We start from the raw sequence: 12,447 nt of genomic DNA on the forward strand, positions 1-12,447 counted from the left end.
TTCATTTTATCCCAATGCTCAAAGCCACTCCTGGTTTCTTAGATCATTCACTGAAGAAACTAAACTCCTTCGATGGCCTACTGAGCCCAGGATGACTGGCCCTATGCTACCTTTCTGATCTCTCCTTGTTCCACACTCCTCCTGGATCAGTCTATGTTAGTTACGCTGAAATCTCAGGTGCTCTTCAAATGGGCAAGTAGGTTTTATACCTCAAGGCCTTGGCACCTGCTGTCCTCTTGGCTTGAAATGCTTTTTCATGTAATCTCGGGGCCTTATCCCTCCCCTTCTTCAGGTCTCCATTCAAGTATCTCCACATCAGTGAAGCATTTCCTCAATACCATATTTAAAATGGCAATCCCTTGTCATATCACTTTCTATCCCCTTTCCATATTTTAATTTTCTTTATTGCACTTCACCAGTTCTGTGTGACTATTGTATCTAGTCTCTAAAACAATGCTTGATATATGATGCGTCTTCAGAAAGTATTCCTTCAATAAATATAATTCACAAAATGTGATAACATAAATCAGTTCAAAATTCTTGCATGTGTTTATCAATGACAGTGTTATTGATCAGAGATGGGAGTACAATAAGATACCAAGAAAGGAGAAACTGTCTTTCCCTCGCTAATATTATCCAGAAAGTGAGTTGAGTATCCATACACAAATCACAGCCTTGTGGAGCTATGTTTTAGTAGCTTTACTAGGACAGAAATGATTAAAAGAAAAACAATTTCCTTTTAAAAACAAACTAGTTTTGTATCATCCATAGTATTCCCAAAGGCTATTTCATTCAAAAGTGTTATAAGAGCTATGAGTAGGCACCATCCACAGGAGAACTTTAATAATATACAAGCTTGAGAAAAGCGATATCACAGACATTTAAATAGGTCTCTGCATCGTAGGACTTCTAAAATCCCTCAGATTCAAAATTGTATTGCAAATTCTGGAAGAGGAACAATTTATATAATGTTTATTAAATTTGTTTGGATATATAACACTTTTTTCACCAAACTGTTTATGAAATGTCATTAAATAGACTCTGAGACACACCAACTTATGATTTCATTCTCAAACATTCTTACTCTTTTCTGTAAGTGCTCATGTGAGGTAGAAAATGACCAGTCAGGGATATTAGAAATTATTCAGCTTCCTATATAATTAACTGATTCATTTATTATGTGATATTAATTTAATACCTATTATAGGTGTTATTTTAGGCACTCAGACTATAGGAAGAACAAAATTGCTGGTCTCATGGTGATTACATTTTACTTTCCACTAATAACCAATGAGGTACAATAATAAAGTCATAGATATAAAGGCCCAGATAATATAAGCTATTTCTCAAATATATGGGAGAATGTGTTATATAATAATAATAATATTATTATTATTATTATTTATGATTTTACTCAGATAATAAGAAAATCTATAATAACCTTCTAATTACTAATAGTGCAATGCCTGCCTGTAGTTAGATACCACACTTATGTGAACTAAAAAAAATATCTTTTATTGTCCCACACACAGAAAAACAAAGTAGGTGGTAAAAATTTTGAACTCTAATCCTGAACCTTGGATTTACTAAACCCTGAATTGTTTGGCAAATCACTAAATATCTCTAAACAACAGAATTTTGGGGTTTAGATGAATTAAAGAAACATATGGAATTTATAATCTATAAAATGATTATTTCTATTCCTGCTTTGCATTCCTGCTTCTGTACATATATAATAAACATTCAAGGTGTGGGAGATTATAAACACACACACAATCACGATTACTGTTTTTATAGCTTAAAAGTAAGTATCTATAGCCATGTGCTAGTCACTGTGCTAATATATATGGAAAAACATGGAAGAAAAAGGTAGCGTTCCTTAGGGAAATATGGCGGTTATTTTTTACAATATTTACTTCCTCCAGAAGGAATGCGCTGCCTTCCCCATTGATGTCATTCTTGCCCATGTGACCTGCTTTGCACAGAGAAATCTGAGTGAAAGTCATGGGTTCTACTACTCATGAAAAGTCCTGGGAGCCATCGGTGGTTCTGGCCTCTCTTTTTTGGCCTTTCCATAGACTGGCATGACCAGTCAGAAGGTGTCCCTTCAGAGTTGGCCTTAGAGGCCCACTGTGAGGCATAGTGCACCCACAACAGACCTGTGATGGCCACAAACATGTGCACACAATAAAGTTTTGCTATAAGCGCCCACGATTTGGGGTCATTTTCTTACCACAGCAATACATAGTCGAGGCTAACAGATACAAGAAACTTGAAATGGATTTATGTTTCAGAGGTGATCTGATGTGCAAGGTGATCACTATGTAGACCTAGGGTAGGTGAAAGAAGAGCCAGAATTTCAGGAAGAGAGCGCAGGAGTCTGGAGGCGAGCAAAAGAGCTTGACTTAGAGGAACTGCAAATATTTTGGCATGTCTGACATTGGCTTTATATATGTTAACCAAAATATACTTTCAAAGGTAGACCAGGACTGTATCATGATCAATTTTATATATTATGTTAATGTCTTCAGACTTTATCATATAGATCTTAAGGATTTAAGCAATGACTGTAGCAACATTGTTTTGTCATTTAAAAAGATGATTCTATAAGAGGATGGAGATTCGATTCCCAGTCAGGGCACATGCCTGGGTTGCAGGCCAATTCCCAGCAGGGGACGCACGAGAGGCAATCATATATTGATATTCTCTCCCTTTCCCCTCCCCTTCCCCTCTCAAGATAAATAAATAAAATCTAAAAAAAAAAGAATGGAATAAAAGATATAAAAAAAGATTCTAGCTTTGGGACAGGTGATAACTTGGGGTATGGTGAGAGACCATTTGGGAAACATCTGAGAAATTAGGAAGACTTGAAGGAAGGAGGTGACAGTGATGGAGATGAGGGATAAATTCCAGGGGCATTTACATGGTTGAAGCAATAAGACTTAAAGAGCTATTGGAATGGAGAGGAACACTTAGAAATAGAGGAAAGGAAGGAGGAGGATGATCTGTTGAAGAACTCTAAAGAACTTGTATCTCTCTTTACAAAAGTGAGGGAAAAGCCTTTGTCCCACACTATTAATGAGAAAGCATGGGAGTCGGGCAGGGTAGAGTAAAACACAAGTTTGTTTTTTCTTTAGATGCAGCTGTTGGATGGCAGAAGTGGGGATGAGCTGGCTGAGTCACGGGGGGGGCGGGGCGTCACAATGTCTACAATTCCATGATTTGTATTGTTAGTGATTTTCTGAAAAAGCACTTTTCACAGCAGACTGTGCCCTAAAACACAATCCAGGATGACACACAGCCTTCCTGGTTGCTTGACTGAATTTATTCTCATTATCCAGTAAATACGTTTTGCTTGGCTGCAAGAATCAGGAGATAAGTGGTTCTACCCTGATGACAGCCACCACTGGTTGGGACTGTCCTCTGGTTTAGATAACTGGTTTTTTTTTCCCAGCATCTAGACAAAAGCAACACCTTTGAATTAAGCGGTTTTATAGATTACTAAATCTTTTCTTTAAAAAGACTTTGTGGCAGAACATGGTCAGGGGAAAATAAATTTATGCTATAAACTCCTCCTCCCAATATTTTATTAGAAAAGGCATTGTAGTAAGACTCCTGGAGTATACAAAGTTGTGTACTATTTACATATACAACTGCTATTTATGGTCGTACTTTGGCAGGGGCACCCAGTTCTCTGAACTGTGCGATAATTATGATAGTTGTGGGAAACATAAGAATTTCAGTCCCTATAGTATAGGGTCTTTGTTTGGAACGTGGCAGCATCATCAATAGCAGAATAGTACCTGACACCTAGTAGATGGGTGGTCAATGAATGTTTGTTAAATGAAAGAATAAACCCCATACAACAACGTGAAGCATCTGGGCTATTCAATATTTGTATTGGAATGTGTGTTTTGTGTTTGAATGCAAAAGGATGGGAAAATTTGAAAACAAATTATTTTCTTTAAGATGTACCATAAAGAGTGAACATTTCTGAGGAAGATACAATTCATTGCATTCATTCTTTTTGTCATAAATTAGAATAACATAAGGAGAAATTGTTAGGAATACAGGAGAAATCAGAACTGCCGATTGTACTTTTATTGTGCTTAGTTTTAAACTAGAGAGTTTAGGACAGATTTAATCAGCCAACAGAAAGGAAAATGTTTTGCCTTGTTGATAAATAAGAGATATGATACGGAAATGTTTTCAATGTGATGCATGCATACAAGGGATTTCCTAATGGTGGTCGTGGATTGTCAAATGGGGTTTTTCGTATGTATTTATTAGTTAGAATCTAGAAAGGCTAAGAAAAATCAAAAGCTGTTTGATTTGGCATTTAACTTTGCAAAAGAAACTTACCAATGGAGACATTGCAGGAAGCTGGGAGAGAGAAGGTTCGTGTTAGAGAATGGGGAAGTGTGCGGAGGTGCTGTTTCTAAGACTCAGACTAATTAACAGTGTGGTAAATTTATGGGAAAATGGAGCAAGGATTGGGCAGCAAGTAATACAGGGGATGAGGGTAAAGAACTGGGGTTTCCTCCCTCTGGGTGTCTAGAGAAAAAGTCCTAAACTGGCAGTTATAGACCCTGGTGAAATGGGTCTCTTCTCCCATAATCTTCTTTTCCTTCTCAAGCCCTATTCTGTAGTTAAGACAGGTTCAGACTTTTTGTTCAGACTACTCCTTCTGTCCTCAGCAAATAGTTTCTTTATTACTTCTCCCTGGGACAGATCAACTTAAAAAAAAAATCTTCTCTGACCTAGATTTGGTGACTCTGGTTTTTGGGGTGGTTTTAATAGAACTCTTCTATCCCCATAATTTAGTCTAATAAAATATACTCATACAAATTCAGGAATTAATGCAGAAAAGGACATCCTTGTAATACCATATACTTGCTCTTATTTGTGTCCTTGTTCTTCTGCTAAAATCCTGGGAGAATTTTATCTGATTAATTGACCTTCCAGATGCAGCCTCCTGCAGTGGATTTGAGCCCTCTCTTTATATTTTTGTATTCCTCTGGGTATAGAACAGATTTTCTACCTAATTATCTGAGTGTGGTTTCTGTGGTTTAAACTGACATGTTAGTTTAAGCAGTGGAGATAATCAATAGTTTAATCAGTCACTCCATTTCTAATTCTGTTTGTGTTCCTTACATTATTCATCACACGCACAAACAGGGCATTTTTTTCTCTCGCCTGCCAAAGTCAAAATCAGGTCAAGTTGAGCAATATAAACATATGTGGAAAAATTCTAAATGTATGACTTCATTCTCCTTATTTTAGATTTGGAGGTTATAGTGCAGAGACGGGGTAGAAGCACATGAAAGTTTATTTATGTGGAAGTACCTGGCTCCTGCAGATGAACTTGGATATAAGTTGTTGAACTTGCTTGCGACTGTAATAAAGTTCAAAGTACAGTGACTCTCAGAGTTAACTTTGAAAGAGAAAGGAAGAGGGGTAATGACATCAGCAGCATGGGGTTATTTTAGTCATTAAATAGAAGATATACAGGACAAAAGGATTGTTTTACAAATGACAGTAACAACAAACAAACCCAACTCTGAAGGCTGAGGGTGTTTGTCAGTGGAGAATTCTTTGGTAACAGAGGTAGATTCTGTACATAGGAGTCCCTGCTAAGTCAAAGCTGGAATTCAGAACTTAGGTTTCTTGACAAATGTTGACTTATGGGGTGTCTGTGTCTCTACAGCATGGGTCAGTTATTATTTATTATTATTATTATTATTATTTTGTTATTCTGGCTTTATTGTGGTTGTGGCTGTTGTTATTGCATATTTATCTTTCTGTTCCGACCAAAGGAAGAGATTATTTCTTTGGACGGGAAATTATGCAGAAGACAGAAAGAAAAGACCAGGATGGGGCAGGACCTACCTTGTTCCCCTTACCTGGTTCAGCCCCTCCAAGAAGAAGGGCAGAATCAGAAACTAAAGAAATGAGTCTCTCGTAGGATTTTGTGAGAACTGAGAGGAAAGTGGTGCTGGTTTGGCACCTTGGGAGGTACCAGGCGTCACCACCGCAGGCCAAGCATTGCTTTCCCAGGCTGTTAGCTTGGGGCTGCTTACTCAGCGGAACCTGGCAGAAAACGGCAGCTCCTCCTGCAGCACCGAAAGGCTGGACGGACAGAGCAGATCTCCAGCAGAGACCTGGCAGGGCCAGGCAGTCCCCAAATGGCAGAGATTCATCACGGCCATATGTACCATATCCCCTGGGAGCTACGGGAGATCTCTGAGAGCAGAAACGTTGCAGAGTCCAGCATGTCAGGTGAGAAGATGAGGTCTGAGCTGAACCAGAGATATCTGTAATGCCCTTGTACCTATGTAACCCCATGGAGGTTATTTCCAGTGAAAAGAATTAATTTTTGCTACTTATTTTACTCAAGAGCCATCACCAAATTCATCACTGACAAGTTTCAAGTTAGACAGTCCCTTATAAGAATGCTGCATTCTGATGCACTGTTACAGCCACATTTGCATAAATATACAGGCTCATATGGAATTAACATTTTGTGAGAAGTCCAGAGCTTGAGAACTAGAAAGAACCTTCAGGTGGGGAGAAGGGTTTTCAGGAACTACTATAAAGGACACATGGACAAAACCAAGGGCGTGGGTGGAAGCAAGGGAGGGAGGTGGGTTTGGCTGCAGTTAGGACTGGGTGGTGGGGAGAAAATGTAGACAAGTGTAATTGAACAACAATAAGGTAATTAAAAAAAAGAGCCTTTAGGTAATCTAGTCTAGGTGACTTTCACACAGACTTAGTTTGAAAACCTTTTTGTTAAAAATACTTTTTTTATTAAGTGTACATTTTCTGAGTATACATACCTGTGTGAGTATAAACATGAGTAGGATAGGGTGCTTGTCTTGGAAATGTTTCTGTTTATTAAGGGGGATCTTTCTCTCCCGCTCCACACACACACACACCCTGCAGTGGTCCATGAACTTATAAACAGAAGGGAGCAATATAACGGGCAGGGGAACAAAGGTGGGAAAAATGGCATAAAGTGGGAATGTGGAAAAAGGGAAGGTTTCTCGGGAACAAATATTTTTTTTGATCTGGAGCTTGAAGGATAGAGAAAATTTTCAAAAGCAGAAATTGTCAAATAAGTTATATTTGGCATAAGAAGAGTGTGAACAAAAAGAAAGTCTTAAACATCTGACAAATTCAGGAAAGTACACTAAGGACAAAATATACAGGCCCATCATTCCAATTTATTTAAGGGCAGCGCAGGTCCATTTTGAGAAGAGTATTGAGAATGAAAACTGTGCCTTGGGGACACTGTTTCAGCATCCGAGGCACTATTGCTCTATGGGCAGGGGCGTAGGAGAAGGGACAGGGTGTATGACGACGCCTCACCTGGTTGCTGTCTCCTCACAACCATGCAGTGACCTTGGAGGTGACTTGACAGACACAAGAAGGCTCCACAGAGAGGGCTTGAAAGCCTTTTGCTGAGTCCATCTTCAACTTTTCACAACTGAAGAAATTGAGGATTGGAGTTCATGATCATTTCATCGACGAGATCATATAGTAATCTATTCCTGGACATTTTGCTCCTCAGTCCTCAGCCATGGATTGGTAGCTGGAAATGGAAATTTTCTCCTAGTGGCCTTCACACAGTAAAGCCCTGCTTTTCCTGGAAATAGTTTCGGTTTTCCATGAAATGATCACTTCTGTAGGGAAATCTGCATTCATAGGCAAGAACGTTGGCAGACCACTGGGTGTTGCCGTGTCTATACATTCTTGACCATTATTATAGTTATTGTTATTATCATTATCATCTAGGGGGATGGAGGTTGTGTGTACATTTATAGAATCATGAAGGGTCTTGAAATTTAATTCTTGTTAAGATCCAAAGATAGGAATTGTGTTGTTGAGGAGACATTTGGATTTTAACAACTGCTTGTCGCATTACGTATATGGTAGTAGTCCACTTACCTTCAAGGTGGGTGCCCAATTACATCATGATGTAGCTTTATAAGCATGTTGAATTCTCTTAAAGACCATACAGGCATGGAGCTCTCATGTGTACCTCACCAAGGGATAATCCATGAACTGGCAGCTCCTTTAGACCCTGGCAATGCAGCTCCAGGATGCTGCCTTGAATTAGGTCAGGAACATGTGGGAGAAAATATTACAACTGGGAAGATCCCTGAGTTCTCTGGCATTGCTTCAGCCTGTAGGGAAGGTAAAGATTTTTCCATGACTGGGCTAGGGTCCCTGGTTAGGTCTGAAAATTAAGACAAATACAGATTAACAAGAGAAAAGCATACAAGTTTATCTAATGTAAGTTTTATGTATTCTAGGAGACTTCTTAAGAAAATGAAGACCCAGAGAAACAGACCTGTGTGTTTTTATGCAAGGTTTGAGGAAGAGTAGATAGATGTGGTTAAGGACTATGAGGTAATTATAGCAAATTGGGGGAAACTCAGCAAGACCTGTTTGCAGGATTCTTCCTGGGATGTGTGCTCAGACAACCCTGTTCAGAGAGGAGCGACTTGGTGGGGGCGCTCAGAGCAACTTCCTGCTTCTTCTGTTTTCTCGAGCTCCTTCAGCTTGAAATTTTCAATATGCCAACGTGCCATATTTTGAAGTAGTGTGTCCTGAACCGCTCCCATCAACCTCCTCTTCATTCTTTAGTTCTCTTTTCTATAGCTGTGTTGTTCAGATGGGGTTGTGACTAGAACTTCCGCAGAGGGTTCTGGTGCTTAATTGGAAAGGTGGTGGGGAGATTCTTCATGCCATGGAAATCTTGAATGACTTCTCTGGTCGGACACATTGAGTTTGGACAGAGTGGTTCCTTCTAGGTGGGGAGAGGGGAGGGCGGGGAAGACTCCTCTCAATAGATTCTGTGTAATGAATTGCATTAGGAAGAACTGTAAGCTAGGTAGCCACAGGATAAGGAATATAAGTGGCTATTGATCATGTCTAATTTTCTTTCCTCAGTGAGATTCTCAGAGTCTGCCCTGGGATTTTGGCGACTCACTGTTAGCCCTTCTGCTCTCCTGTCCTTTGTCTTGTGACTCCTGCTCCCTCCATCCCTGAAAAACCTACTTAAGTCTATTTTTCAACACCGTTTCCCGGCTGGCTAGCAGACACGTTTTGGAAATTAAATGAAACTTACCCCTGTAGAAGTATCATCTAAGGAAGATATTTATAATGTGAAAGTGGAATTTTAGTAGTTAAGATGCTTTCCGGACCCTAAGGAATGATTCCTAAAGGGCACTTGGGTGCTGTGGAAGAGGAAGAAAGGGACTTTAAGGGGGGCCATAATGGCATGACTCCTCCCACACGTAGCCACCTTCCTGTCTAGCAAGTTAATTGTACAGCCGAGAATGAGACTGCGCCACAATTTTCCTGTTGGTCCCTCATTAGGTATTTTTCTCTAAGGCTGAGTCTTCAGTTTTATGCAGTGCCAGGTGTGTGACGGGGGTTGAAGTAACAAATCAACCCATTTGAGCTTTTGAAGATACTAATTTGCCTTCGGATATCTTTAATCTGCTTGTATATATCCTCCTTTCAAAGCATTTTTGAACTTAAACACTATCCAAAACAACATGTGGCAGTTTCTCTAATTACTTATGATTAAGAAAAAAGCAAAGTCAGGCCCCTAAGGCATCAACATTGCCATTTTACTGAAGAAATGAACGCCACAGAGCAAAGCAGCTTGAAAATTCATGCACCACACAACATACTGCATTTCTTTTCTGCACTGTATTTCAAAAATGTCTTATACAACAGGGAAAGGGGGGAAAGAGCAGATGGTCTGAGTTATAAAAGCCATTGAAAACAATGATGCAAAGACACTTCTGTGTGGTAGAAACCTCATCAAAATTGTTCGTCCCTGAGTCTGCAGCAGAGTGAAGGAGAGAATAGACAAAGAGCAGACATGGAAAAATAGAGCTGTTTTCACATGGATCCTACAAAATGACCAGAACATGGCTAAAAACACTGAGAAGGAGTTATCAACTGTTAGAAGTGTACTGTGGAGTTCCTCCTTGAGTTAAAAAATAGGTAGAAAAACCCATTAATTTGGGAGACATAAGGTAACATTTTCCCTGGTCTTGCCTTAAGGAGCAATTTGTCATGTATTCTTCCCTTAATGAGTGATTTAGTCTTATTGAATTTGGAGAAAAATATTTCTCCTACTTGATAGGAAAAGGTTATTCTATTTTGCTGTCCAAAGCTGAAGCTATAGGAGTTAACGCCAGCCATCAGCTGTCTGTCAAAGAACTCCCACACAGGGTTAAGGGTTAAGCACTATTGTCTAAAAGTGTTTGTTTTTATACCTCACATTTTTGCAGAAAAGATTTTTAGTGGCTTATGATAAAAATTAAAACACAAGACAGAAATAGAGCCCAAACACACACACACACACACACACACACACACACACACACACACACACACACCAAACTTCCATTGGTTAATTTTCCAGCTTTTTCTCACCATCCTGTCTCCTTATACTTTAAGTCCAGGTGCACGTCTCTGTGGCTTTTTTTGTTTCTTTTGCCAGAAATTTCTTTATCTATGTATTTAATTTTTAGATTTATGCCCAAATATTGCCTTGCCTGGTTTGCTTGGCCGAGATGAAAATTCTCTTTTCTCTATTCTAATATACCATTCTATCTGTAGCCACTATAAAATTAGCACATTGAAATACTGTGTTTCCCTGCTTCTCCACAAACATCCCGATAGCAGAGACTAGGCTCTATTCATTTTAGGAGCCTCTGCAGTCTGTCACATTTTGGGGAATTAGTGGTAATAACTAATTTTTATTGTGCATTTAGAATGTGTTCAGGACCTTTCCTAAACTTTTTTAGATGTTTTAACTCATTTACTATTGCCGTTCACCTTAAAAGACATGTTCTATTACAATTCCCATTTTATTTATGAAGAAACTGAGACATTATGATTTTGCAACTTGCCCAAGGTCAAGAAATAAAAAAAAATGGCCAAGTTTAACTTTTAAAATCTAAGCAAATGCCAGGGTAAACTTGCTTTATTCCATTTTGATCCTCAATGACTAACGTGCCCAATTGTTAGATAAAGAATCTTTTAGGAACATTTAAAGGTGGTAAAAAAATGGCCATGATATTAAGGGCCATGAGGCTACTCAAACTTCTCAAGTGATTGAGTAAAATGAAGAGGTCGCTTTGAAGACTGGCCCAGAGATTGATCATTATAATTTATTTTTCAGTAGATGGGTGATCAAATAGATTTTCTTTAAAACTTTGTTGTTGTTGTCATTATTTATTTATTGTTCAAGTACAGTTGTCTCCTTTTTCCCACCACCGCACCTCCTACCCCAGCCATCCCCACCTCCCAGCCACACCTTACCCCACGTTGGCTTTGTCCGTGTGTCCTTTATACATGTTCCTTGACAACCCTTCCCCCTTTTCCCTCATTACTCACTCCCCTTCCTTTCTGTCAGTTTGTTCTTTATCTCAGTGTCTCTCGTTCTATTTTGCTGACTTGTTTGTGCTTGTTTGTTTCATTGATTAGGTTCCACTTATAGGTGAGATCATATGGTATTTGTCTTTTACCGTCTAGCTTATTTCTCTTAGCATGATGCTCTCCAGTTCCATCCATGGTGTCACAAAGGGAAGGAGCTCCTTCCTTTTTTTTTCTGCTGTGTAGTATCCCATTGTGTACATGAAATTTTTAACCCCTTCCCACCACATCCCCATTTTAGGGTGATGATTTCCAACAAATAGCAAATACTTGAGAGAGTTGCAAAAGAGATACTTAGAAGAGGTGAGAAAACTGTGCCATACAATTAAAGAGGTATGTGGGCATTTAAACAAAATTGTAGAAAGAGAGCAACTAACAGGTGTATTTTCAGAGAACATTAAGAATAGAGCCTGTGAAAATAGCAGGACAAACATTCTAGTTTCAATCGCTCTTACCCTCCTAACCTTCGGTTTTCTTAATAGAAAGTGGGGATATATCAGTCAGGATGTGATTGGTTATGGTCTGGTAACAAATGGCCTCCACTTCTCAGTGGCTTAGCAAAGCAAAAACTTATTTCTCTCTCTTATCCAAGGAGGGATGACAGGGTCCCTTGCTTGTGAGGGTCACTCAGGCTGATACACATGTTTAATTTCAAAGGTTGTGGGTAATTTGAGAAGTGGAAGCATACCAGTTGCCCAGGAGGTGCATAGCAAGAAACATTTATTGAATAGCACTAATTAATACTCCAGGGAATAATGATAGTATCTATTCCATAGGGGTTCGTTGTGTATTTAATGAGACTGTGCTCAGAGAGTACCAGTCACATAGCCAAGTATTAGCTGTTAATGATAATAATAAGCAGCACTGTTTTCTTACTTTTTTTCTTAAAGAAGAGAAATATAATAGAGCACATTGCACACAGCATGTCAAATTGGAGCCCACGCAGGTCAGTTTTAATATCTGATCAGAAATAGTATCCTCAGG

Source organism: Artibeus jamaicensis, unplaced genomic scaffold (genome assembly GCF_021234435.1).
Source record: "Artibeus jamaicensis isolate MK-2021 breed Jamaican fruit bat unplaced genomic scaffold, CSHL_Jam_final contig_797, whole genome shotgun sequence".
Classification (NCBI taxonomy): Eukaryota; Metazoa; Chordata; class Mammalia; order Chiroptera; family Phyllostomidae; genus Artibeus; species Artibeus jamaicensis.